Genomic DNA, 23,289 nt, shown 5'->3' with positions numbered 1-23,289 from the left:
TACTACAGTCACCTGGAATCACAAGACTAGTCATGATGAGGGAAGGTGGGGGATGGGATTGGTTACATGGGTGATTGGGATTAAGGAGTGCACTTGTGGTGATGAGCACCAGGTGCTGTATGTAGGCATGGAAACACTAACTTATACACCTAAACTAATAATATTACATTATATGTCAATTAACTGGAATTTAAATTTAAAAAAATTTTAAAAGACTAATCATAAAGAAATTACAAAGTTTAAGAAAAATCTTAGAAAATAATTCCCTGGACCTCAAATATTCTCACTTTACTGGAAAAAAACTATGTCAACTAGTATTCATTCACATCATCTTCTTGTCTCAAGGAAAGTGCATCTCTAAGACCTTAAACATTAGGTGATATATTTCAGAGTCTTTCTTTACCACAAGCATGATACAGAAGTACCTGTGATGGGTGATGGTGATAGGACCAAATTAAAACCTTTAGAAGCCCCAAGTACAGAAAATGTAATGGTATAAGCCTCTACCCCACCCTACTAAATACTACACAACTAAGACTAAATTAATCCAAAAAAAAATTTCTTTCCAGATTACTACTTCAAAAAAAAATTTTTTTTAAGATTTATTTATTCATGAGAGACACAGAGAGAAAGAGAGGCAGAGACACAGGCAGAGGAAGAAGCAAGCTCCATGCAGGGAGCCCGACGTGGGACTGGATCATGGGTCTCCAGGATCATGCCCTGGGCTGAAGGTGGCGCTAAACCGCTGGGCCACCTGGGCTGCCCTCAAAAAATGTTTTAATTATTAAGTGCTTTCAATCTTTTTTCAAATTCTTTTTCCTCTGCTTTGCTGGTACCCAAAAGCCTTGGTTGGGTATGGCTTTTGGGTAATCAGCACTAATTAGTAGTAAGAAATAGAGGTAAAGGGGCACCTGCGTGGCTCAGTGCTTGAGCGTCTGCTTTTGGATCAGGTGGTGATCCCGGGGTCCTGGTATGGAGTCCCACATCACACTCCCTGCAGAGAGCCTGCTTCTCCCTCTGTCTATGTCTCTGCCCCTCTCTCTGTATCTCTAATGAATAAATAAATAAAATCTTTAAAAAAGAAACAAACAAGCAGAGGTAAAAGCAGTTGCAACTTGAAGAGGTCTACTCTGTGTCAAGTATTTTACATGCAGTATTGATAATTCTTACCAGTCCACAAAAGGGTGATACTATCAATCCTCTTTTGCTGATGAAGAAATGGCTCAAAGAAGCTAGATAAGATGCCCAAGGTCACGCATGCAGTAAATAGAAGAGTATCTGGAATATGCCTTTCTATCTCCCAAGACTGATCCATTAGACATACTGCCTTATAGGGCATTTCTTTAGAACCTGCTCCTAAACAAAATTTCATTTCAGAGAAACACTGAAAAATGATTTTTTAAATGCATCATTTGATAGTACTCAAATTTTCCATGGAACTTAATCACCAATAATTCTAGCTAATGGCTGTAAATACACAGCCAACACTGCTGCATTGCACAACTCCAAAGAACCTTTTTTTTTTTTTTTTTAGTGTGAATGGTGTCCTCTGAATTGTGCAATATACCAGCTATAACCCAAATGCTTATCAAAAGCCTAGGCCATTCATTGTTCTGTTTTCAAAAAAAAAAAAAAAAAAAAAAAAAACTGCAATCATTTTTTAAAAAGCAGGTAAGTACTCTGAGAATGTTAAAGAAAGGTATTTTAATGCACATGAAAATATACCCAGCATCATTAGCCATTAGGAGTGTATAATTTAAAACCATAGGGATATATACCTACTAAAGGAGCTAAAATCAGAACAAAAAAGCAAAACAAAACCAAAAAACCTGACAACATCAAGTGCTAACAAGGATGTAGAGCAACTGGAATTCTCATATATTGTTGGTGGGAATGCAAAATGGTATAGCCACTTTGAAAAAGAGTTTTGTAGTTACCTACAAAATCAAACATACACTTCCTGTATGATTGCTAAGTATCTACCCAAGTGAAATGAAAATTTATGTTCATACAAAAAGCTATTCTCAAATGTTTATAGAAGTTTTATTCATAGTTGCCAAAAATTAGAAATAACCCAAATGTTTCTCAATAGATGAATAAACAAACTGGTCCATCCTATGGATTACTACTTAGCAATGAAAAGGAATAAACTATTGATAGTCATGACAACATGAATGAATTTCAAAGGCATTTTCTAAGTGAAAGAGGCTGACCCAAAAGTCTACACAACTATGATACCATTTATATGATATTCTGATAAAAGCAAAACAACAGCCATGGAAAACAACAGGTCAGTGTTTACCATGGGGTTAGAGATGAGAGGAAGAGGCTAATTACAAAGGGGCAACACGAGCTCTATGTCTTGAATTAACGGTGATGTATATACATTCTATGCATTTGTCAAAACAAACAATAGTATATAACAAAGTATGTATTTTATTGCATATAAATTTAAAAATTAAAAGAAAATTTAATTCATAAAAAATAAAGGAAATATGCCAAAGGAAAAAAATGAAAGAATAAAATTTTTTAAATTATTAGTTCTAGAAATGGTTATCTTCTGGAGAGAATATAGCTGCCTCTAGTAAGCCACAGAGATAAAATATAAAATGCTCAAGGCAAGGCCTACCACATTCTCAACTGATACTAGTTCCCTTCCCTTTATTCATTTCTCTGGCCTGTGTACACATTTCTCTTTCCCTGTGACTTTTCTTTCCTCCTCCTCCTCTGCAATGACTATAGATTGCTTTTGCATACTTCACACTCCTTCTCCCATTTCTCTAGTTAATAGTATTCCCATCCTTTGGGGAATTGACATTCCCCCATTTTATGTGGCTCTGATGATAATCCAATGACATAATGATTAGCTCAAGGATGGGCCCCATCAGTGAGGCCTTCCTTCAGAAAGTTCTGTTCTTCTGTAAGCTTTCAGCGATGAGGCTGTGCATCTCTGCCATAAAAGACTTCTAATATAAGCAGACAATAAGACTACCATACAGAAAAAAGTAAAGTCAAGAAATGGAGAGTATCCTGAAGACATCATTTAAATTCCTGGATCTATTTGGTCTTAGACTGTTCCACCTCTGCTCTTCCCATTTACAAAGACAAGAAGTCATCTTTTTCAGCCAATTTAGAACTGTTGGTTTTCATGCTTCCCATTTTAAAAACACAAAACATTTTTTCTCTCTAAAGGAGCAAAAACAGTAAATTATCTCTTCATTTGCTGTGGCCTTTAGTTAACTTATTTCCAATATTAGCGGCTATTAATATAGCCCTGCTGTAAGGCCAACACACTGTATAAAGAGATAGAAATAAAAGATAAAACCATATATAAGTAGACTGAAAACAGCTGTCCACTAGATTTACACTCCAAGTTCCTTAAAGACAGCTTGTAATGTAAATTATAAGATTTTAAGTCTTCAATGCAGGTAGTGCTCACTTTTCACACCTTGACATTTTACCACTCGACTCATTCAAAACTAGGTAATAAGATGTGTTACTTTGTGTCCTCTGGTTTTACATGGTTTCTTCACAAATCTTCATCAATATCTGAAGAAAGACAATTGCATATGCCAATAGAAGAACACACACATGCAGTAAGGATTAAAGCAAAAGTCTTATGAGTTGACAACATATAATAAACTTCCAATAAGTCTTTCTTGCAGCCTGTCTGGCTGGAATGTCCCTTCCTTATTCTTTGATGCTAAGCTTAAACATTACCTCCTTTCAATAGAGCCTTCTCCACTTATCACACCCTAATAGTATTGCTGTCTCTGCCTCCTCTCTAACCATGATAATTACCAAATTACAATTATTTATGTTAGTGGTAATGAGAACCTTCTGTAATAAAAGTTTCTGTAGTAAAAAATGAAACAGAAAAGAGCAGATGAAATAGAGAAATACTGTAGTAACAATTTCCAGTGTAACTATGGAATAAATCTGATGGGAAATTCAAAGATGACTCAGAGTTCAAGTTTGGGCAATGGGAGGAATAAGCCAATAATAAAGAAAGGAAAGTTAGAAAGAAGAATACATTTCAAGGGAAGAAAATGAAAGAAAATTCAAATTTGAGCATGCTGAGCTCAATGGCATGACAAATGGAGCTCTCTAGCTGAAAACTGGAGTTTGGGCACTTACAGTATAGGAGTCATCTGAAAAAGATGACTGAAAAAGGTACTCACTGAAGCCAAACACCAGGTACATTCCAAGGAAAAACATTTAGAGTAAGAAAAATGTATAAGGTAAATACTTAAGAAACAAGTTGACCTTGTGAATGAAGAGTGGCTAGAATATACAGGAGAGGTAGGAGAACTACGAAGCTATAAGGGAGGAGGAAAAGGGGTTCACAGTGTCAAATCTGGAGAATTAAAAAGCAAGAATTAAAAGTGAAAAAAGTCCCTATTTGGAAATTCGGGTCATTGGTAACAACCCAGAGAATAGCTTTAGTGAAAAACAAGGTAGCAAAATTTAAACAATATACATGCTGCTTTTTCCTTTGGGCTACTGAGTAATACGAAAAAAAAAGGGGGGGGGGGAGAGAAGAAAAAAAATAAGAAAAGGAGTTTTACGGGTGTTTTTTTTTTTTTTTTCTTTTTGGCCACTGAAGATGTTAGAGGAGATTCAAATAAAAATAATAATAGAGTTAACTAACAAACCCATATATTCTAAGGGATAGAAGGGATAAAAGAAGTAGCCATGAAATAGTCATGTAAGCCTAAAAGGACACATCCCTAACACCAAATGTCAGAGAGGATGGGAAATTAAACAATTTAGAAATAAAGAAAAACAAAGCTGAAGAAGTTTCTGTTTGATGGTTTGTTTGTTTGTTTTAAGATTTTATTTATTTATTCTTGAGAGACAGAGAGAGAGAGAGAGAGAGAGAGAGATAGGCAGAGACACAGGCAGAGGGAGAAGCAAGCAGGCTCCATGCAGGGAGCCCGACGTGAGACTCCATCCCGGGTCTCCAAGATCACGCCCTGGGCAGAAGGCGGCGCTAAACCGCTGAGCCACCCGGGATGCCCCTGTTTGATGGTTTTAATCTTACTCTTTTCAGAAAAAAACTAATTGAAAACAATCTACAAAGTCTGGGAACAGTATACAGCAAACGGGGGCTAGGAAAGGAGAAGACAATGTCTGAAACAGCCCCTGCAGGAAGAAATTACAAAAGAACTGCCAACCAATATTAAGTGGGCATCTCGGAGCACACTTTATAATTAATTGTTCATCTCATTTTCACTTACCTAGTAGAAGGGCACAAATTCTTTAGCCTATTTGATTTGACTGTTATTCTTTTGCAAAGACAGCCTTCTATATCTGATTTGAGGTAATGATGTTCTTTCTGTAAGTCTTTTCCACTGTATACTACTGCATTTTTTTCTTTGCTATGTTACAAAACCTTTAATCATTTTTACTGCTTTAATGTGTTCTAGTCTTGCTCTGATGCTTTAATATCCAAGTAATATTCGATTATTCAAGAAATCCTTAACGTCTATTTTCTTAAAGTATGTAAGAGAACGATATAGAGAAGTGGAATTCTAAACTTAAAAATGGCTGTATCTTTTGAGGGGCGCCTGGATGGCACAGGTCATGATCTCAGAGTCATGGTATCAAGCCCCACAAGGAACCCCCCAGACTCACCGGGGAATCTGTTTCTCCCTCTCCCTTTGCCTCTCCCCCTGCTTATGTTCTTTCTCTCAAATAAATAAAATCCTTTTTAAAAATGGCTATATCTTTTGACAGCTGCTTACTATGTTTAAAATAAAAAATCCCTGGGAAAATATGGTCTTTAATATTTTGAAGCTTCAAAACTTATAGAAATCTCTTTTCCTTTACAGTGAAATCTTTCCAATTACATAATTCATACTTAGATACTTCATTTCAAATTTTGTGAGACATTTAAAAATAAATATGGTATGGCATATATTTAAAAGAATATGACTGCCATAAAATAGTCACCTTAGAAAGTTCTCACACTTATTCCTAGAATGTTGCCATTGCATAAAAAGCTATGAGATTCAACTTTTAGAACTTCCTAAAAGTCTTAACATAATCATTATATTATTGTCAAAGTGAAAAATCTTCACTGATTATAGGTTTCACATTTGGGGAAATTTCTAGTTCTCATAAAGTGGTTTACCTAAATTAAAAATACCACATGTGAACAAAAAATATGACTATAAAGCATGAAACAAATTTTCTTATGCTGCTATAATGACATCAATGTTAAAATATATTTATGACTATATTCCCCTCCTTCACAAAGTCTGATCTGTGGGTTACCACTCATACATTCTAATATGTTGGGTAAAAATAAAAATTAAATTATTTTGGGGCAGCCCCGGTGGCACAGCGGTTTAGCGCCACCTGCAGCCCAGGGTGTGATCCTGGAGACCCAAGATAGAGTCCCATGTCAGGCTCTCTGCATGGAGCCTGCTTCTCCCTCTGCCTGTGTCTCTGCCTCGCTCTCTTTCTGTGTCTCTATGAATAAATAAAAAATCTTTTAAAAAAAATTAAATTATTTTATAGCCTACTTCTTACTATTATAGGTAATATAAGAAGCTCTGATGGTTTCTAAGAGTCAAATTATTGAATATTTAAAAGTAGTTACAGCACTCTCACTTTTAAGTTTAGCTAATTGTTATTCAATGCCCTATGTTTTTTTATACTGAAAATGCACCTTACCCCTTTGGCATAGTCCTGATGCCAGCCTACTCAGTCAGTTGTCTAGTCCTATTACAAATACATACATTTATGTATGCATAGCACTGCTTTTTTAACTCCGTATATATTTTTTCCTTAGTTTGTCACCTGAATGTTACCCGTCAGCTTTGCCTCTACATGAACCCTATACCTACAGAAGTCTTCCTAACAGTAGCTATACATTTTCTTTGGGTTTTTCTGAAAAATGTTCTAGTCTCACCTGGCTGCCTTGAGCCCAATTTGGCTTAAACTTAGCTAAAATCTTTTCATACCATATTCTTCCAAAACAAAAAAATAACTAAAAAGTCTAATTTTTTCTTACATTCATAAGAGGCTTCAATCACTTTTAAAGCTCTATCTCTGAAAATTATTCAACTGTCTTTATTCTCATCAAAAATCATTAACTCAGCATTTAGGACTGTCCCTATTCTCAAACTTATACACACAAACTAAGAAACATTCAAGAAAAAGTTTAATCAGCCATCTTGTTTCTTCAAGACAGTCCCTTATTTGTTCATTGCTGACTCATGTATTTGACTATAAGCCTCGTTTTTGGGTGCTCGGGTGGCGCAGTTAATTACGCATCTGACTCTTGGTTTCAGCTCAGGTAGTGATCTCAGGTCATGAGAACAAACCCTGCATCGGGCCCTATGTCTGCTTAAGACTCTTTCTCCCTCTCCCTCTACCCCCTCCCTTCCACAAGTTTGCAATGCCCCCTCGCAAATAAATAAATAAATCTTTAAAAAAATAAATAAATATTATGGTCTAATAAGCCTCATTTTTTTATTCAAAAAAATAACAACAAAGTGACTATATTTAAGGGAAAGAGTTAAGATACATTCTAGGAAAAGGTCAGTGAATATCTACCCAGCTGTAAAAACTATAAGAAAATAAAAATGACTCATATTATAGAAAAAGAGCAAAGGCCCGGGGGAACAAGTGGCTTACCCAAGTTTATACACTTGGTAGCAAAGCTACCACTAGTATCCAATCTCCTGATTCCAGGTTTAAAGTTTCTCTACTTTAATCATTCATTCAAATGACTAAGCCAGGATTATAGTAAATGAAAGGAGCCAGACACAAAAGAATACATACTGCATGATTCTCTTAATGTCAGGCTTCTAGACATGGCAAAACTATAGAAACAAAAAGCAGATCATTGGTTGCCTAGGGCTGGGAGTGGGAGCACTGTTTGGGAAGATGGGCAAGACAGAGCTTTTTGGAGAATCAAAGTATTCTAAATTAAGCTGTGTTCATTGTTGTACAACAATATACAAATTTATTAAAACTTAAGCTGTGTGGGTGCCTGAGTGGTGAGGTAAATTAAGAGTCTGACTCTTGGGGATCCCTGGGTGGCGCAGCGGTTTGGCGCCTGCCCTTTGACCCAGGGCGCGATCCTGGAGACCCAGGATCGAATTCCACGTCAGGCTCCCGATGCATGAAGCCTGCTTCTCCCTCTGCCTGTGTCTCTGCCTCTCTCTCTCTCTCTCTCTCTGTGTGTGACTATCATAAATAAATTTAAAAAAATTTAAAAAGCTACAGCAATCAAGTTAGTACATTATTACAGTAATCAAGAAATTGGCTAAAGGGACACTTGGGTGGCTCAGTGGTTTAGCGCCTGCCTTCGGCCCAGGGCGTGATCCTGGAGTACCAGGATCGAGTCCCACATTGGGCTCCCTGCATGGAGCCTGCTTCTCCCTCTGCCTGTCTCTCTCTCTCTCTCTCTCTCTCTCTCTCTGTGTGTGTGTCTCTCATGAATAAATAAAATCTTTAAAAAAAAAAAAAAAAAAAAGAGTCCGACTCTTGGTTTTGGCTCAGGACTTGATCTCAGGATCATGAGACTGAGCCCAATCAATGTCACACTCTACAGGAGTCTGCTTAATACTCTTTTTACCTCCACCCCATCCCTCCCCACCACGTGCTCTCTCTAAATAAATAAATAAACAAGTCCTTAAAAAAAATAAAACTGAAGCTGCAAATTTTATGAGTTATAATTTATACTTCAATAAAGCTATTCAAAAAAATGATTAAGAAGGAACTCAGATTTTGGCTTTAAGTCCATTGAGCTCTTTGGAAATTATATGTCAAAAAGTATCACTAGAAGTGCCTGGGTGGTTCAGTCTGTTCAGCATCTGCCTTTGGCTCAGGTAAGGATCTGAGAGTCCTAGGATCAAGCCCTACGTGGGTCTCCCTGATAAGTGGGGAGAGTCTGCTTCTCTCTCTCCCTCCACAGGTTTCCTCCCTCATGCTTGCTCTCTCAAATAAATAAATTTTTAAAAATCTTTAAAGAAAAAAAAAGTATCACTAAAACACACACATACAAAATTCAAAATTTCAGATCCTTTTCCCTTCAGAATTTCCAAAAGTTAGGTACCTTATTTTCCAACCTTTCATTTTCCATAGATAAAGTAACAGGAAGTACACAAATATACACATAGGAAATGTGCATAACTCCGGTGAAAACACTTTAGTTATTGATCATTATTTCTTTTAGGTAGGATCTGCACTGCTCTAAGTAAGCCTCTGCAGACAGTTTAGAATAGAGGATTGCTCCTTTATCTGTTATGTGGTCTGATAAATTGCTCCAAAACAGGATTCTTTAGTGATTTCATTTTCATGACATCTTAGTGCCATTATAATTTAAACACTAATAGTCTCTTTATTAAGAGGAACCATTCTTGGTTGCATATTAGCAAGTTTCTGTAGTTAATTATTTGTGCATCCTTATTAGGTATACATCTCTTCAGCTTATTCAGCATTGACAGCCTATTCTTTGTTTACTTACAAATTAAAAATAAGTTGTATCTCTCTCATAACAGTTAATGCTTTACATCAATGAGAAACATCACTGTTTGAACCTTAAAAAATAAACAGTTGTAATTAATGGAGGCCTAGATATCTGTAATTATGTCAGAGGAAGCAGTCAGTATTAGGATTACTTAGTAAACCTAATTTCCCATGCTGCTATGGCTCAGTTTACCAACGCTAACGAAAGACCTTTCGGTCTCAAGAATTTCAATTACCACCTTCCTAAATACTAGAGTTTCACCAAACTTCCTAAAAGAGAAAGAAAAATCTGAAACTTATAAAAAGAAAATGAAATGTTTACCCTAGCTTAAGCTCTAATTTTAAAGAGTAGGTTTCTCAAAATTACAATCTTTTGACTTTTGGTAACTGAATGAATTAATGAATTCAAAGAATTCAAGACATGAAAAATGTTGAAAGATTGTGAGAACACAACTCAACTGAATATATCTCTCTTTCAGGCACAATTCTGTGTGTCAGAGAAACTGAATCAGCCAGATCCCAAATGGTTAAGGTCCTAATTATCAAACATACACTTTCTCCTTGTGACCTTTTCACAATAACTGGCTTAAACTTGCTAACAGTACTCCCAAGAATGGAGAATATTGCTGTTCATTTTAGTTTGTTAGCTTTCTTCAAGGGACAGCCACAGGATGGTTTCAGGGTTGATTTTTTTTTTTTTTTTTTTACATTTTTATTATTGCAATGAGGCAAACAAAGAAGGTAAAATAATATTCTAAAAAACCGATTCCTTATAGATGTTAACTCTATAGATGAGTACAGAAATAACAAAGGAGACATAAAAATGAATTCCAGGAAATTAGAAGAGAGGATGATGATATATTTAATATTACGTAAAACAATAATGTGACTGATACAGCACGCTTAACAATGGATGAACCAACAACCCCATATTCCTTTTTACATGGAGTTACAAAATCATTTTTTAATAAACAATAATAAGCCCTACCCCAAATGAAGTTTTTCTAGCCTCTTGCCTACTGCCTCAGAGGAAAGGAAATCATTATAACAAACCTATTGCAACATAAAAGCTAATGTTTTACTAGGAAATGTTCTAAGAACTCTAAGAAAAAAAAAATCCTATAAGGATGGTCAACTATCACATTTCCTACCACTATTGGGAAAGTAAAGATGACAAACAGGGAAAAGAAGGAAATGGAAGGACAAAGAAAAACTGAAGAAATCTCTCTCACCTCCAAACAAAGCAGGCTCATCAACCAGTAAGATCCTCTGCCTCTCTCAACCTCCCTCCCTTCACTGACTGCCCCAAACATAGCTGAAGTCTGAAACAATGAATATAATATAGAAGCTACATATTATATTTTTCCCCACCTTTACCACCAATCAAGATATGGTCAATTATATTGTAAAAATGATTTTTTAAACTAGCTTATGGAATGACTTAAGTCATTTAATAACATTGCTATGCTTTTATAGTTTGATGCTTTTAAATATTGTTTTTACCACAGGTAAATTTATTCTGGTTCTAGGTATTAATGGAATTACGTATCTCATGTAAGGGATATAATCCAGCCACAAAATTATTAAAAATTTGAAACTCATTCATGGTTCATTAATAGTCAAGTGAATAAAAGATGTACAAAAACACAAAACAGATTCATTTTAGTCATGTTAACAGTAAATCAAATAGAAGAATCTCCCATTTTTATGTTACTTTTATTCATGTATAATCAGAAAGTTACAGCAATTAAAGTTGATATCATATAATATTTCTCTTAACTCAGATTCTAAAATAAACAGTTTAATTGCTCATTTACATCTATGACTAATATCAACACTTAATTACTTATTTTATAATGTGAACTTTTTTACATTAACCAGTCATCAAGACCATGACAAGTAGAACTGTTAAATCCAATCATAACATCAGTATGTTGTTATATTTATTCATTTTGTCCCACTGTTAAATGTGAAAAACTCGAGTTCTAAGATACAACAGAAATTGGGAGCATTTCAATAACGATCTTTAAAGTTTTATTTCAGTGCTCCAAGAAAGAGGTTATACTAGAGAGCCAAGACAAAATAATAGCAAAAGCAAATCTGAACCACGTCAGTACTAGCCTTATATTGGTGCAAGTTGTCAATTTAAAAAAAAAAAAAAAAAAAAAACTTAAAACATATTTCTTCTTCACATGTCATTTTCTGACAACCAAAAAAAAAAAAAAAACTATCACAAAAAAGATATTTTTGAAAAGTAAAGGTGAGCAAGCTATTAGGTTTTAGTAAATAAAGTCTTTTTTAAAGAAAACTTGTATGAAATTAACCATATGGCTCTGCTTTCTGTAACAAATATAAGTAACTCATATTGAAATACACAGCATATCCCACAGGCCTTATATGTTCTTCTTCCATTAAAAGGAAAATGTACAGTACCATATAAAGTTTATATAGCTTATATGTTTAGAATATTGTAAAGATTGATAATAAAGTCATTTATGTAATCAAGGAAGAAAAACCTATGTCAGGTATGTGATATTGTTCATTTTATTGGTTTGATCTCTATATTCCAAAGAGAAAATTGTGGGATATTTGAGGGAGGTTGAAGAAGAGGAGATGTAGCCTGGAGAGAGAATGTAGAGAGAAAACACGGTTGAAACATCGAGACTAATCTCTACAAAAATGTACCTTAAATGCATACAAATCCCCTATGACAGTTTTCTGTTGGGAATTTTTTAATGATTTTTAAAAATGGATTACAAATATCTTTTACTTTTAAATATGTTTGTCTCATTATAGCAAACTACAATTTAATAACAATTCCAACTGCCAAAAAGAAACCATGTACTAAATGGTATGGAAATAAGCCACAGACTCATTAAGAAGAGAACCAAAGAAAATCTTGTACTGGTCCTCTAAATGCTACAGCTACTACACTGTTGACTATAGAAGCCTGGAAGTTGGTATCTCATCTGAAGAGTAACAAGAGGACTAGTATTGATACAGAGTATAAAAGTACTATAATAGGAATACTTTTAGTTTCAGAACTGTTTAGAATCTTAATTGCATTTTGCTTTTTAAGTAGGCTCCATGCCCAACATGGGCCTCCAACTCAGGACCTTGAGATAAAGTGTCACATGCCCCAGTTGTGTTTTATTTTTAAGTTACAAAAATTTACATTTTTTAGGGACCCCTGGGTGGCTCAGCAGCTGAGCTTCTGCCTTTGGCTCGGGGCGTGATCCTGCAGTCCTAGAATCGAGTCCCACGTTGGGCTCCCCGCATGAAGTCTGCTTCTCCCTCTGCCTACATCCCTGCGTCTCTCTGGGTCTCTCATGACTAAACAAAGTCTTTAAAAAATCACATTTTCTTATTCACTCTTTATATTCATAAAATGGGAACTCTTTCGTAAATGTTCCATAGTATAAAATGGGTGTATTTGCCATTTAATTAAAACAAGAGATTTTGTAATGCAGTTTATAGTAAATCAAAAATAGCCATTTAAGAAATTGAAAGAGATACATAAAAGTATACTGGCATATCCTATAAAACATTGTTTAATTTATAGCATAAAACCCTTAAAAACGGTAAACACTTCACTATTGTAGATCTCACAGGTATTGCCGTTCATTTCAAAGAATCTATTTTTTATTTATCAGTACTGAGATTCTGACATAATTGACAGCAACAGAGAACAAATAGCCCAACCATTATCTTCAGAAAACAAGATATTCTAATGATTTTAACATATACATTATCAATTTCTAGCCTTGAATTTGAAGCATATGTGAACTAAGAGAGGTAAATTTGCATTCCTAACTGATTACAGTTAAGAAATCTAACTAAAGTGCCATAAACCAAAAAAACGATTGCTCTATATTCAAAGGCCCAAGTTCAATTTAGTAAACGCTAGACTCACTACATTATATTACAGGAGATAGAGGTTAAGAAGTGACCTTGAGATCCTGCTTTCCAGATGTCTGAAGGGTCCATTTCTTAATAAAAGAATCTCTACTCTTGATAAATATTAAGCTTACTATCCATTCAGTATCTTTGCCCACATAAGACTCTACTTGATTTTTAAAATTTTAGGACTGTAGATAATATAAAGAAAAGATTTAAGAACATACAACATGCACAAAGGATTAAGACATACTTTCCTTCTGATTCCAATGTACAAGAAGGTTAAGAAACTACTATCATACACTCTATATTATGGGGTATATCGTCTGAGATTTTAAATGGGAAATTCAGTAAGCCTTAAGCAAACAGTTTCCATTATTTCAGATCATGAATAGATTTTTTAACTAATTCACAATACACAACATATATATGTATATAAATATTCCACAAATATCTATGTACAAATATATGCCCATTTCAATTCCCTTACTCTTATAATTAAAAATTTATGCTCCTTCCAGTCATAAAAATCTGGGTTTGGGCGTTTTAAAAGTTCAAATGCATAGTAAGCTATGCTTTGCTTTGGCACTAGCTCCCCCTCCAGACCAACCTACTAATATAACTACACTTAAAAAAATAAACAACAACACAAGTTTTTCCAAGCCACTAGCAAATTTCAAAATTTACCACTTTTAAGGACATTCCAGTACCTTAAAATAACTAAATAAAATTGAAACCAAACACTGCATAATTTAGTCAGAATTATTGTTTTTCTTTTTCAATTCCATCCATCTCAAATAGGACCGACTTGTAGGAAAACAACCTGAAGTGACTCTAAATTTAAGAACACCCTAAACAATCTATACAGTGCTATATTTTATGGAAATTATTTTGAATCACTATCCTAATGAACCACAGTATACTCCTGTTAACTCACTACTCGATCAAACACACACTTTTGCATGTTTTTTTACAATGGACACAAGTTTCATTCCAGCTGTTCAGCTATTCGATTCAAATACAATTCTCAATTTATAAAAGCAGCAAGAGGAAAATCCATGCCTCCAAACCACCCTTCAATGTTCCTTATAGCCTATTCATTTCTAACTCCCTACATTTCTACATAACAAACCATAAATTCACAAATCCAAATGTTTGAATGCCCACCTTATCCCTACGGCTTGTAATATTTATAAATCAAGTAATTACGACTTTCTACACACATTTTACGATGTATTTCACAAGGCTGGCAACGTGCAAGACCTTACCATTTGGCATAGGATTTTAGGTCATTTTTTCCGTTATTTTAAAGAAGGGAAAACACAACTTGCTCCATTATTTCAAGATAGCGCTGTTATGCCTGATTTCTCTCCTGAAATGTTTTCTATAGGATACACCTTTTAAAAGAACTATGTATGGGCAGCCCGGGTGGCTCAGCGCTTTAGCGCCGCTTTCACCCCAGGGCGTGATCCTGGAGTCCCAGGATCCGAACCGAGCCTCACATGGGGCTCCCTGCGTGGAGCCTGCTCCTCCCTCTGCCTGTGTCTCTGTATCTCTCATGAATGAATGAATAATGAATGAATAAATAAATAAATAAATAAATAAATAAATAAATAAATAAAACCTTAAAAATAAAAATAAAAGAACTATGTATAAAAACATGAAATTTAAATTTAACAAAATAAACATACACTTACCTACCCCCTCCCCCAGGAGTAACGAGGAGGGGAGGCGGGGGGAAAGAAAAAAAAAAAAACTATAATGAAACCTTGCCTACAGCTTCTGAAGAGAGCCAAGTCAAAGTTCAGTCAGTTCCCCCTTGATGAGCTTAATTCTAAACTGAGAGAAAACTTTTGCTGAAATGTGTTCTCTGTTACCTGGAAGTTCGGGATGTGATCTACTGGCGACTCTGCCTTCCCTAGGTTCACCTTCTAGAGTTGGCTTAAGTCCACTGTGAACTAATCCAAACACGGTGAGAAGCCACACCACCTCTCCCTGCCTTTCTCCAAGGCCTCAGCCCAAAGGCTAACGACGAGACACGGCTCGAGGCGGAAAGCTCGCCAGGGATCAGCCCTCACCGAGGCGCTGCCTGCCATTTACTCGAGACCCACACGCTGCGTCTCTGACGTTCCGTGCGGTTTGAGGCTTGCAATCCCCACAGTCAAAGAACAGGTGCTGCACCGGCAACAACCCGCTCGCTCTCGCAGGGCGAATCCCCCTTCACTAATAGGCAAGGACTCATTTCACCTTCCCAAAGAAGTTTAGATACTCAAAAGCCGCCAGCTCATCGTTTGCACAGCAATTGCGGGGCGGGGGCGGGGGCGGGGGCGGGGGCGGGGGCCGGGGGCCGGGGGGAGGGGGCAGTGCAGCGGCACACACGCCGTCAACTGCCCAGGCACTGGCCGCTCGCCGGGAGCGGGTCATTGTACCGGTCCGGTCCACTCCCGGCTCCTGGCCCGAGAGCCCCTCACAGAAGCCCGCGACGCACGAGCATCCTCCTGCCCACAGTCCGTGACTACAGACACCGAGTTGCAGGCGAAGGGGCAGGTAGGTGGAGGGCAGGAAAGAGGGGCACCTCCCACCCCCGCCCCCATCCCTCTCCTCGCCGAGGCTTCGGCCCCTGCCCGGAGCAGGGGTGCGCGACGCCGAGCACGGCCGCGGCGGCAGGCGCCCCTCACCCCCAGCCCGCGCCCCCGGGCCGCGCCGGGCGTCCCGGGGGGCTCCCTCCCCACTTTTCCCGGAGCCCCCGGGCAAGCGGCAGCAGTTGCAGCAACAGGCCCGGGGAACGCCTGGGGGGGAAGAGCGGCGACAGCCCCCATCACATCCCCGCGCCGGCCCAGCCCCAGACCCCGAGGCGCGCGGGGCCCGGCTCCCAAACGCCCCCTTACCCGAGGCGGGAGCAGAGGCGGTCTCCGCCGTCCCCAGTGGCCGCCGCCGCCGCCGCCGCCACAGCGCTCCGCCGAGGTGCCCCGGGGGGAGTGGGAGGGGCGGCTGGGTGGAGGATGCTACTCCCGACTGAAGGGAGAGGAAGAAACGGAAACAGGAACCGCCGCCGCCGCCGCCGCTTAACGGAGCCTTCGGCGCCACTGACTGAGCGAGAGCGCGAGGCGGCGCGAGCGGGGCAGTCGCTGACAGCGCGAGACCGAGCGCGAGACGGGTCCCGGGCGCGCGACCCCGAGCAGCGCCGGCCCCATTCCGCGAGGAGAGGAAGGGGACCGGTCAGCTGGGGGCTGGGAGAGGGCGCCGCGGGGCGGGGGCCTGCAGCTGAGGGAGCCCGGCTACTCGGGTCGGCCGGAGACACCGCGCGCACGCGCCGGAGCGGCTCTGACACGGAGCGCGGGCGGGGAAGCCGCGGCCGGCGCGAGCGTGCGCGCGCGGACAGGGGCGCGCGCCCCTCGGCGTTACAGGCTGCTGGGAGAGGGCGCGCATGCGCCGGCCGCGGCCACCTACGGCGACCCTGGCATGTGCCGCGGCTCTCCCCCGCCCCCTTCTCGCAGCGCCCGCGGAGAGCGTAGCTGCAGCATCCGCTGCCAGGCAGAGCCGCGGGCCGCTGGGGGACCGGAGACTTCCAGCAGGACACCAGCGGCGCTTGGGCGCCTGCTTCCTCCACGAGCGTAGGCCGCCCTCTACCGCCAGCAGGCCGACGAGCCCAGCTCCCGGGCCCGGGAGCGCCATCTCCAGGGAACGTCGTACTCCCGGCAGCCGGGGAACTGACTGGCCCGAGCCAGTTCATCCCGCGGCCCTAAGGAGCACTGGTACTGCAGGTTTGAAGCAGGCTCCCGGCTGCCGTTTAGCGGTGACCGCCGCTGCTCAGCCCCTGCAGCCTAGATCTTGGCCGTCGGGCTGCAACTTGCAGCGTGGACCACAGAATGTCATCGCACCCACATGCAACCAGAGAAGCCCCGTTTTATCTTGTGAGAGCGGTTTCCACCTTTGCCCCGACAGAAAGACCTCCCACAAGGGCCTGAGTTTGATGCTTGGCCTCTCCGCCCCCACCCCCCCGACCCGCGGCTGCGACAGCCCCTTCGAGGCGGAAGTTTATTCAGTATGGGGGGGGGAGAACTTTGGGGGTGCAGGAGAGGGGCTCCCTAGGATGCTTCCTACCCGCTCGCACTCGGGAAATTCCTGGCGCCCGCGATGCAGAGCAGTGGGCCGAAGAGCTAGCTCCGACCGGCGCAAACAGCGAGCTGAGCCGGAGGACCTGAGCGCGCCGCCCTGGCACACAAAGTAGTCGCGGGCCGAGGGAGGGGGTGCTACGGCGGCCAATCAGAGACGAGAGCCGTGTGAGTGGAGTGCGAGCCGACCAATCAGAAGGCCGGAGGATGAGCTTCCCGTACCCAACTCTTCCCTGTAGCCTCGGGACCCAGATCCCAAGCCTGGGGCGCAGCACCGCGGAAAGCGAGACGGTGCCCTAAGGACAGAAAAATTATTTCTCTAGACTTAAGTATTTTTAAGTATGTGCATTGGTACTTATCGCAGAGCAAACAGCGGCGGCGTCTTAGATGCTGAGTATGAAAAGGATCACAGAAAAGAGATTTATAAGGCACTGGCCTGCCAAGACTGCAATCTGCCTAATAACATTCATAAATTTACAGTATTTATGGAGATCTTTTTATACGCCAGGAACTGTATTAACAGAAAAACAAATAACTGCTGACTCAAAGAAGAAAAAAAGCTCCCTGTCCTCAAGGAGCTCAGGCCCTTCTTATGTTTGCTGGACCTTGTGACTCTGGTGTTTATTGTCAGTCCTCTAAAGAAAAAGCTATCAGTGAAGTAGTTTACAGTCATTTTCATGACTGTTATCTCCCTGTAAGAGGAGAAAAATTGAGGGAAAAGTAGAGTGACCTGTCTAAAGTCACAGAAAAAAAAGATACTGACAGAGCCAGAATTATGTTCTAGCTCAGAAAGCTTGATTATCATCATTCAATATGATTTATTGAATGCATGGTTGCCCTCCTCCACTAAAGAGAGTCCTGTACTAAGCTTACAAACAAAAGAATTCTATAGGGGCCACAAGCTTTGGTTGTTGGAAATGAATGGAAATTTTAGGTTTATGCCATCATGAGATGGAGTAAAAGCTAACATCTTATCAGTCATACTCTAGGTCATTTTTAGAAATCAGGGGTGAGATGGATATTTACTTTTCAGTTTAAACAGCAGTTTAAAAAGTACTTTAGCAAGCATATGTAACTTTAAAGCTTGCCTTATATAATACTTTAAGACCTCCAATTTCAAAGCTTTACTTTACATTTTCCTCAAAACATCAGGTTTTCCAGCTGGCCTTCATTTTTCCATTCCAAAAATGTAGGAATTAAAATACGTTATCTTCTCAGGGGCACCTGGCTGGCTCAGTTGGTAGAGTGTGTGACTCTTTATCTCAGGGTTGTGAGTTTGAGCCCCAAGTTGGGTGCAGAGATAACTTAAAATCTTTTTTAAAAACTAAATAAAATACATACCTTCTCTACTTCTTTCAGCCTTAAAAAAAATATCTGTCCTAGGAGTGTTTGTCTAAGATTTAGGGCATTTTGATAGGAGGGTATATTACATATTAAAATATCAAATTTAAAAAATTTTTTAAAAATAAATAAATAAAATAAAATATCAAATTACTTGGGTGTCTCTAGAATACACTCAGAAATTAGTTCTCTAATGACTCTGATTGTGCTCTGTTGAGTCAATACACTTGTTGGCCTGTGACAGAACACTGTTATCAAAGCCCTTTCCAGGATATGCCCAGGATTTAGCTGCCACCTCAGAACTGGAAGTTTCAGTTATACAACTGTCGTTTTAAGAGCAAATCTTTACACACTGAGTTCCAGATCAATAATGAATTTCAAAAAAATTCACAATAGTTAACAGCTTTTAAAAAACACATTTCTTTAACTCTCTCCAGAGAGGAATATTAAGTATATCCTTAGTAATATTAAGGCTCTGCCTTTCCCTTGCTAGGCTAAGTTTCTGAAAAGAAAAATATCTCCAAAAGGTTCTAAATGTTACTAGTCACCGGAAGCCATCTCTGTCAAAAGATGTTTTTTCTCCACAAGCTTCAGCTTCCCCACCACCACCACCCACTGCTGTTCCTGGGGCCCACTCTTTCTCTCTTCTCACCCCAGCTGCCTGCCTCTGTCTCTCATCACTCCTAGTTTCTGATATTTGCTCAAGCAAGTAGAAGTGACCCACCACTTCCTCTACCCTTCCCTCACCAACTAGGTTTTAGACTCATCTTTATTTATCTAAAAATTTACAGATAAGTTCTATTTAGCAAGAGATTGTACAGAACAATCTTTATGTTCTGTATAGAACTAATAGAACCTTGTCAGTACATTATATTCTTTTATACAACCTGTGTCAAATTCTTAGTCATCAACCAGAGTTATGGGGTCTTGTAGGTGGGGCAAGGAGGAGTCAACCATTAGACAATGGAAAAGATGAAAATGAAAGTTAGGGGATCCCTGAGTGGCTCAGCGGTTTAGCGCCTGCCTTTGGCCTGGGGCACGATCCTGGAATCCCGGGATCAAGTCCTGCGGCAGGCTCCCGGCATGGAGCCTGCTTCTCCCTCCTCCTGTGTCTCTGCCTCTGCCTCTCTCTTTCTCTCTCTGTCTATCATAAATAAATAAATAAATCTTTAAGAAAAAAAAAATTAAAGTGAATACACAAGTAGCCATTTTATTGAGACATTAGCTAGATCAAAGGTAATGAACTTGAATATTATCACATTTCCAAAGTTGAGAACATTCATGCAGGAACTAATTTGAAGTTTACTACTACTATTTTATTAATGACTATAATAAAAATAATGCCTAAGTGTAATACTGCTGAGTGTCTACTGAGTGTCAGGGGCCATAATAAACTCTTACCTCCATCATTTAATTGTAAAAGCAACTATTTGAGTTGGATCCTGTTATTTTAGTAAGGGGATCTATGAGGTCACAAAGAGGAGGTAAAGAGGCTTTCAAAAGCAGCTTCTCAACAAATAGTTTATAGAAATGTTTCCATTTCTAGAAATGTGGATCAACTGAATGTCAGGCCTAGAAACATTCTTAATAATTTTTAATTATCCTTATTTTCTAAGTTTGCTTTAGGTGCATTTACTTAGAGGATTCCATCTTCCAAGAAATTATTCAAAAGACAACACTGTTACTGCTACATGCAAAAAGATTTGACCTTGAGACCATCATTTTACCGATTTGGCCCTTAGTTTTCTTATCTGTAAAATAAAGGTGGTGGTCTAGAAAAATTTTAGTTGTTTGCCAGTTCCAAAACTATAAATCTAGCCAGCTCGACATACCATTGCCAACAGACACAACAATTAAATATGGAGAAACAGTCTATACTTTGAAATCCAGTGCATGTTTTTAAGTCACTTTTGAGCCAACTCTTTAAGTAGAAATTCAGTCTACACCTACTCAGAGCCAATATTTCCAATCAGAAGAGTGAATGAAGGGATTGATTTAAAGACTTGTGAAATGAGCCAAACTATCCCTTTCTATGACTTGCCACCATAGCTGAAATCTTCTTCATTGGAATAAAGCATCATATAGTTCACACTGCTGACATCCACTCCTATTCCTTCCTCATTAATAGAGTTGTGTGTGTGTGTGTGTGTGTGTGTGTGTGTGTGTGTGTGTGTGTTTTAGGTAACCATCCAACCTCCAGCTATAGAAGAACAATTCAATTAGCCTAAGTCTACCAGTAAATTAATTTCCTAGTATGGTAGAGACTTGCTTACCCTCTCTTTCCTTGCATATAAAGAGATTTTCATTCATACATCTCCGCTACTCATCCCAGACTTGCAGTTGAGCTAAACCATGTGACTAGTTATAGTCACCAGTCTACAGTGGGTTGCAAGTAGATGTGTAACATCCAGGTAAAAAATTTAATTGCAAGTACAAGTTCTTACAGTGTTTACTCTTCCCCAGTCTCAAAACCAATATTACTGAAGATGCTAGAGCCTTTGTCAGCCTAAATCCCTAAAAGAGGAAAATGTGGAACACTCCACCTCCCACCCTCATGAGGCCAGGATGGATATATGAATAAAAAACACACCTTTATTGTTTAAGCCACTGAGATTTGGGGTTGTTTTTTACTGCAGTATGACTTGGTATCTAAGTTATGCTAGGTCTTAGACTATTCTAATTCTAATTTAGGTATATTCTAATATACTGGATAACCATTATTGTCCTAGGGTGTATTGGCCCAATCAGACTGAAGGGAAGGATTTTTTAGGGGAGAGGATTCTCTCTTTTCTCTCAGATACAAATGATAACAGAGATGATCACTGGCAGCAATCTAACAACCACAAGAGGAATTAACCTTACAATGAAGTCAACACACTGAAGATGGCAAACAAAGAGAAAAACCTTTGAAAATATGTTTGAGCTGGTGATTATATGACTCCTGAAGGCTACTCTTCTCTGGACTTGTAATACTGCAAAATAATAATTCTGAGTTTTTTTCTCCAAAACACCACAAGCAGAAATTACAACTTGTATATCTTTAATTTCATCACAGTTCCTACACAGATTTATCTCTAGAAGAACTCAAAAATATTGGGTGAATTAAAATTTTTTAAAATATAATAGCTCATACTCTTGCCTTTAGAAATAAAATATTGCCTGAATTAACAAGGGGAAAAAGTAATTTAATACAACCCAATCTTTTTACAGATAAAGAGATTAAAACTCAGATACATTATAAGATTTATCAAGTTCACATAGCTTTGTTATGGCAGAACTAAGAGGAAAAAAAACAGCTAATAATTGCCTCATCAAAAATGACCACAGTTTCCAACCAAAAATAGGGAAGCAATGAGACAGTATATTACTGTGGTAGTTAAAAACTTTGAAGTTAAGACAAATGTAGCATACTTACTAGCTATATGTTCTTGGACAAGTTACTTAACCTCCCTGAGCTCGGTTTTCCATCTGTTAAAGAGGATAATAATCTCTAGCTTATAGGGTTATGAGGAATAAATGACTCAAAATGTAAAAAGCACTCAGCACAATGCCTGACACATAATAAACCTTCTATGTATTGCAGATCTATCAAATGGTGTTTATTCATAGATAAATCAATTTTTTTGCATTAAGATTGATCCATTCTCCGTTATCTTTCATTTAATTCAGACCACTGATCTGTGTTTTTCCATCATGTATAATTATAGTGTAGCCTATACAATTGCCTAGCCAGTACCTGCCTTTCCTATTGAACTGCTCCTCCCATTTCCACACATCTGTCATATGATGGCAGCAAGAAAAGCCTCGTTACTACTGACTGGCCATTGGCCAATTTGTCAAGAGATGGACACCTGATGTAAGATGGGCCAATGAAGCCATTACTCCAAGAGTTTTAGATTTCGGAAGGAAGGTCATCTCAAGTCTCAGCTAGATATATAATCTGGAAGATGTCATTGAACATCTTTTTGTTTTTATTTTTGTTTTTGCCAAGAGGAAAAATACATTCTGCATTGAAAAAGTAAAAATCAATGGACAAAGGGAGAAGAGGATGAAGAAGGTGTCTTTGTTACACTGGAGTTCTCAGTTCCAGGTTTTCTGGAATCTCTGCTTTTCTTTCTGCTTTGGGTTTCCTCTTCCAAGGCTTCTACCCATATTCTTCTAATGTATTCCCTATTTTGCATAAACTAATTTCAGGTGGGTTTATTTTAGATGTGATTAATGCAATGGTATGTTATATTATCATAATGTAAAAAATAAGAAGAGGGAAAATCCTTAAGTCAATTATCTTTATTAACAACTTGAGTGATACTTCTAAGAATATGATCAAGCTTATAAAAATCAATCAATAAATCTTTATCAACTGTATATAAAGTACCTATGAGCAGTGACTTCAAATTATCTCCCTATATCTGTTTTTATTCTTCTATAATAACCAACCCCCAATTTTTAG

General features: G+C 39.0%; 1 protein-coding gene across 10 annotated transcripts in view; it reads right to left on the bottom strand.

Moving 5' to 3' along the window:
- FUT8 (fucosyltransferase 8) overlaps window positions 1-17,621 on the bottom strand; it is a 301,256-nt gene extending 283,635 nt beyond the window's left edge. For 4 of the 10 annotated variants that reach the window (XM_049113265.1, XM_035720222.2, XM_035720217.2 and 1 more), the window contains exon 1: window positions 16,272-16,412. The gene's annotated coding sequence lies outside the window, so the exon portion shown is untranslated. Of the gene's footprint in view, window positions 1-15,260; window positions 15,278-16,271; window positions 16,416-17,487 lie in introns of those variants that run through there. The other 6 variants (XM_035720221.2, XM_025443648.3, XM_035720216.2 and 3 more) reach the window with 5 other exon arrangements.
- Window positions 17,622-23,289: the final 5,668 nt, after the last annotated feature.

Source organism: Canis lupus, chromosome 8, assembly GCF_003254725.2.
Source record: "Canis lupus dingo isolate Sandy chromosome 8, ASM325472v2, whole genome shotgun sequence".
Lineage (NCBI taxonomy): Eukaryota > Metazoa > Chordata > Mammalia > Carnivora > Canidae > Canis > Canis lupus.
The sequence above is the reverse complement of the archived record's forward strand: the minus strand, read 5'-3'. Positions and strand labels throughout refer to the sequence as shown.